Genomic DNA, 6,000 nt, shown 5'->3' with positions numbered 1-6,000 from the left:
CCTGTTGAGTTGCATTTTCGGAAAGGTATGCCCCAGATTTTGACAAAGGAGGGTAATGCGTGGAATAAAAACCATCTCTGCTTCCTTTTTGTCTAAAACTGACCATTGTGACTCCGATGTAATAGAAGTTAAATGTTAAATTACGGGAGTTCTCTTTTGATACCAGATGCATCAGATACATTCCTTTTTCATATTTGTTAAGTGACACAAAGTGTTTTATCTGCAGGGTTAAAGGAGTGCATAACATCACAGGTTTGGTGCCATTTTCTCACCAACAACTCTTCCTCTCCTTGGGGACAGTCACAGACTCCCGAGGGCTCAGTCTTCTGTCATATGGTACCGTCAGAGCTCTGTGTGTGCTTGCGTCCGAGGGTGTGTGTGTGTGTGCACTGGAGAGGGAGGGCAGCCATGGCTCAAGGTGTCAGAAGGGAGGGTGGTTTAAATTTAACTGCAACAGGGCTGATATGTGCATGGCAGGTCGTGTCTCTCCCCCCTCTGCTCTCTCTTTCTCACACACACACACACACACACACACACACACACACACACTCACACACCCACACACACACCCACACACACAGTCTGTCTTCACAGTCCCCAACCACACACACTCACGCGCACACACAGCAGCTCCCTCAGTCTGTGAGGACACGCTCCTCTTCCTCCTCTTCTTCTTCTTCTCTCCCACCTCATCAGACCACCTGGATTGTACGAGAGGCCAGCTGAGGACGTGACGGAGGAGAGAAAAACCGTCAGGAAAGAGAGCAGAGCAAACATTCACACTGAGGATAACGCTTCATCTGAGCCGGCAGGCTGAAGGCACAGCCAGTGGCACTGCAGAGGCACAACAGCACAGTGAGCTGAAGCTTCGCTGCAAGAGGTAAGACTGACGCTTGGCTTTGAGAGGCTGTGTGTGTCAGGGTGTGTGTGTGTGTGTGAACATGCTCAAACCCTAACACACCCAACCTCATTCATTTTGGAGGCAAACATGCAAATGCAAAAGGCTGCACATCTGTGTGTTAAGGGTTTGTCAGCACTGTGGAATATCACCTGAGATAAAAATACTGAAATCTCTGGCAACTGCAAAATAATATGTGCAATATATATATGTTTTTAAAAAAAATCCCTGCTGTTTTAAATATTCTAGATTCATTAATAATGCATTGCATGCAGAACTTTTCTCGATTTTATTTGTTTTCCTGCAAAGATTCAGCCGATTGTGCAGTTTGCTGTGACCAGTAGCTTAAAGTACAGATGCACTGAAGTGTCTAACTTGAGTGGATTTACAGACCACTAAGTGAGCGCGATGTAATCTACGTTGTGGGAGCTTTTCTGCAAGGTTGCTGCTAATTAGACAGATACAGAGATTAGACGCCAGACGAGAGAGACTACAGGAGGCTCTGGGGGTCAGAGGGAATATCTGCTGATCTTAATTTAATCTAACTGGATTAAATTTGCTCTAATTGGTTGAATTTATTTGCCCGTAGACAAAACAACAAGTTTATTTTGTGTTTTATGTGCACATGGCGCTGTGTATTGTTGCTGAGATAGATGCATTTGAGCTCAAAGTCTTGTGTTTTGCAGATCTACTGCACAGTAAATTATGATTTTCAATAGAATCTGCTGACAAGGGTAAAACATGATATGGCCCCAGTGGCGGTAATGCACCCCGTGGTCAATTTGCCCACCACATCAAAGCTGCGGTGATAATTCATCCGCTCCTGTGCAGTGATACTGTCTTGAGTGGACGCTGGTGTTGCACGACGGGTAGTATTGGTTGCAGCCAGGGAATTTCCAAAGGGCAGCGTGTCCACGAGAACCCGGAGCAGTGTCATACAGTATCTACGTGCAGGGAGGAGGAGACGGAGGGGTCAAGTTACGAGGCCAGCACTCGTGGCTCAGTTTGGAAACGTACTCAGGGGAGAAGGGGAGACAGTAGAATGTCAGGCCAATAAAGCTGTTTCACTTGAGTTTCATTGTGACGGTGCAGATGTTATTATTTTCCACTTTGGCTCAAAAGAAAAAACGCCAAAGCTGGTGTCACATGCTCAGACGGGATGACCTGCGCTGACATCCACAGCTTGATGATGTGCTGGTATGTGGTGGTCAGCATAGAAAAGACATCTTACAAAGAAAAGGGATTAGCGTAGCTCTCACGGATCATCACAACATATTTCGGTCTACGGTTACGCACAGGTTACGAATAAAGAGAGCTTATAGTTGCTTTTATAGTTACATTAAGAACTGATGACATTTAATAGACCACAATAGGCATACAATGAGTCATTGTCCTCACATACATGGGTTTATTTTTCAAAATTTGTTTTTTTTCTATGCATTCTCACCTTTTGTCCACATGCAACTTAACATTTTATAAAGTACCATCCAGGGTTTTCAGAAACTCTGTTGAGTGTTGATGTGCAGACATGGAAAACAGAGTTTTAGGCTTATAATGTTCGAGTGTTAGAGGGTGCTATCTCCTTTGTGAGGCGTCACAAATGAGCTGATATTTCATGCAATGGTGAACCAAAATAGTGCTGCTCTCACCTTGCTAACAGGACTTTGTACATATTTACTAAGCCTCTCAGCCTGTCAATATCTACGCAAACATAAAGGACACATGGACGTATGTGGGCAATGATAGTTGCAATGTTTAAAATTAAAAGTAAACTATGCAAGATTGTCAGTTAGTGCTTCTGAACATGTTCACCAGTGAAAGTGAACGTAAAAACCAATCCCAGATTCAGTCTCGTTTGGTGTTTCACCCTGCTATGTTTGTGTTTTTGGGTTCTGTGTCTCTTGGATGGCTGCTGCTTATAGTCTGACACCTGGTTGCTACCTCTTTATTAAGCCCCAACCTCACCTGACACTGTGGGGGTACATGCCCTTAAACGTCCTGAACAAAGAAAATAAAGGAGAAATACATAGACCAAAAAAAATACATATCTATTTTAATACATATAAATGAGCCTTCAGTCTTCCACTGTATCGAGAAAGAGAGGTGTTAGAATGCATGACAGAAGTCCGAGGTCCAAGCTTTGTTTCAGGATTCTAGTTGGGTGACATCTTTTTCTTCTTCTTCTTTGCATGAATTAATGGTCAATATTTTATCTCTGCCTCTTGGTTTGGCATGCTCAACAAGGCTTCAGTTGTAATTTAGCATTTTCTTTGAAGGTGGTGAAAAACCCTGTTTAAATTTTTTTTTTAAAGTGCATGTGGACTACGCCTGCATCAACAAGTATTCCTCAAAGTCTCCCACAAACCTCCCTCCTGTGAGTAAATATTTGGGCTGACAGATGGACACCCCAGCACGCTCCAGATGCAACTTTAAAAGGCTTGGAGTTTGGCATGTGACTAGAAGTGACAGGTTAATCTGTTTAGGTATGTACTATAGCGGGATGGAGAGCCACTGCCTTATGGTGCTGGTAATCTAATGTAAGCCAACAAGAAGGCAGCCGACCAACAGACTGATCAGCGCGTTTGGAGTGAGTGGTGTTTGTAGGGTCATGAGAGTTGAAGCGTGACTGTATTGTGTTTGAGTTCATCTATATGGCCACAACAATGGGTGTTCAACATGGCGGGTATACATGTACACTGGCATTCATAATGTTACACCAATTGAGGCCTCTAATGAAACAATTGCAATATCACTTTTTGGTTGAACTGATAAAAATTCACAGACGTAATTGCAGTGAGACATTTCTGTATTTTTATGCTGCATTAAACCAAATATCTTGATAATATTTTGACATTTCTGCAGCAGAACTTGATGCGAACTCCTTTCCCTTCAGGGTGATTGACAGTTTGAGGGTAGTGGGGCAGAGATCATTAGACAAGACACGCATTAAGGCAAACCTCCTGGTACCTTGAGCTTCACCAGCTGTAGGTCGGATTAGTAGGCCTGACTATGATTGATTCATCAATGGGGAGTGGTTGGTGGTGTGTGCCACGCTAGGATGTGTGTGTAGGAACGAATCAAAGCAAATCTCGTCCTGATTAGCCCTTAAAAATCAGATCAAACGCTTTTCATCCTCCTGGATTTTAACTACGTTTCAAGTTTTTCTAGCGAGTAAATCAGTGGAAGATCTCTACAAGAAAGGGGAAAGTCAAATTTTTTTTGCTGGGATTAACAGTGTTCTCACAGGTTTCTGTTCTCATATCCTCATCATATCACAGGCACAAAACAGATAACAGTCACTTGATATGAGGGGTTGTAAATGCTAAAGCCTGCTGTAGTGTCCTTGAGCAGGACACTGAAGCTCTGTGCTGGCAGGGCGCCAAGAGAAAGTTTCTGTACAGGAATAAATCAAGTGTCACTTTACATTTTTGGATCAGCGTGTAATGCAACTTGGCTAATCAGAATTCCTGAGCCGTCTGTCCCAAAGTTGATGAGATCAGTTGCTAAGGTGAGCTGTGACTGCGGTAATAAATTGTATCATATTTTAAACTTTAAATGGATTTCCATTTAGCTGTCATCAAATTATGATCCCAAATTGACAGGCTTTGCAATTAATTTGTAAAACAGAGGAAGCTGGGTCAGAAAAAGATGAACAGAGACTGAAATTTTCCTGCTGATTTTAGTTAAGGAGCTTAGTGCAGGAGAGGATAACACCTGTAATACTGAAGAGATTCATTCATAGCCAAAAAATGAATAAATAAATAAATACATAAAAAAAAACCTGGCCTGGTTTTGTTTAAAGTTGAATTTGACTTTTAAACTGAGAGATGTTGTTTTCGATTGGCTCAAAGAGTCATGCCTCATAGATTTATTATACGAACTAGATACTGGACCCCAAGATGGCGCCTAATCAGGCCAATTTGAACTGATTGCCTGCCCCAAAAAGTTTCTATCTTAAGGGTTACTTCTGGATTACGCAGCCCACCGTCACCCACCTGGGTTATGTGCTACCTTTCAGACTTGAAAAAGGGGTTATGTCAATTAAATACACATTAAGTAAATACAATCACAGTTGAAAACTTTTAATCCACAAGTGTCACAAAACCTATCCACAGAATTGGCCTTTCTTAATGAAAACTTTACAGGACAGGACACGGTATGAAAACCATGTATCTCCACAGCTACTCTAGGCTCCACTAATTGCCCAGCTCAACAGCCCACTGTGAAACCCGGGTGTGAGGCTGCTGTCTCTTAAAGCTACAGTACCCAAGTTTCAAAACTCACTGAAATAGCTTATTCTAGACAGAAAGGATTAACAAATAATCAAATTCAATGAAACATACTTACAGTGGTGGAAAAAAGTTTTCGGACACCACATGCATTTGTGAAATATTGCATTAAGAATCACTCTTAGGTCTTCAAGTGCAATTTCTTTTAGTACAGTCACAGCCAAAATACTAAATAAATCCTAAAAAAGCCATTAAAAACTTAAAATTGATTGGTTCCATAAAAATACATAAGAAATTTTGAGTATTGGGTCATTTTGGTACCAGTGATGAAGGTCGTTCTTTTTATTAAAAGACACAATTTTTGTTGCTAAGCTTCGTGTCTACATAAAGCCAGCACATTTGAAAGTTCTTCAGACACAACAATGGCTAAAACAAGGAACCTAACGCAGGAAACACGCCTGAAGATAAAGATTCTCAGCCAGGAAGGGTACAGCTGCCGCCAGATAGCCAGGAAGTGCAGATGCAGTCCTTCGGCAGTTGGATACACTCTGCAGAAATACAGACGAACCAACAGCTTGGAAGACAAACCAAGATCTGGGTGTCCAAGGGTTTCTTCAGCAAGTAATGACCGCATCCTGATCCACATGTGCAGGCAAAACCGCCGAATGACATCACAGGAGCTTCAGCAGCAGTGGTCAAACCAAAATGGTGTCCAGTGTTCCACCCGCACTGTACGTGGCCGACTTTTACATCATGGCTTAAGGTCCTACAAGGCTATCAAGAAGCCCCTGATCAATGAGAGACAAAGGTTAGCCCTGCATCACTGGGCCCAGGCACACAAGAACTGGACAGCCAGGAATTGGAAGAAGATTT

The 6,000-nt window shown here is 42.5% G+C and overlaps 1 protein-coding gene across 1 annotated transcript in view; it reads left to right on the top strand.

Moving 5' to 3' along the window:
• The first annotated feature begins 621 nt into the window (after positions 1-621).
• filip1l (filamin A interacting protein 1-like) overlaps positions 622-6,000 on the top strand; it is a 120,601-nt gene continuing 115,222 nt past the window's right edge. The window contains exon 1 of the mRNA XM_049570290.1: positions 622-880. The gene's annotated coding sequence lies outside the window, so the exon portion shown is untranslated. The remainder of the gene's footprint in view (positions 881-6,000) is intronic.

This window comes from Epinephelus fuscoguttatus, linkage group LG24 (assembly GCF_011397635.1).
Source record: "Epinephelus fuscoguttatus linkage group LG24, E.fuscoguttatus.final_Chr_v1".
NCBI classification, from domain to species: domain Eukaryota; kingdom Metazoa; phylum Chordata; class Actinopteri; order Perciformes; family Serranidae; genus Epinephelus; species Epinephelus fuscoguttatus.
Note: the sequence above shows the minus strand (reverse complement) of the source record. Positions and strands in the feature narration are given on the sequence as shown.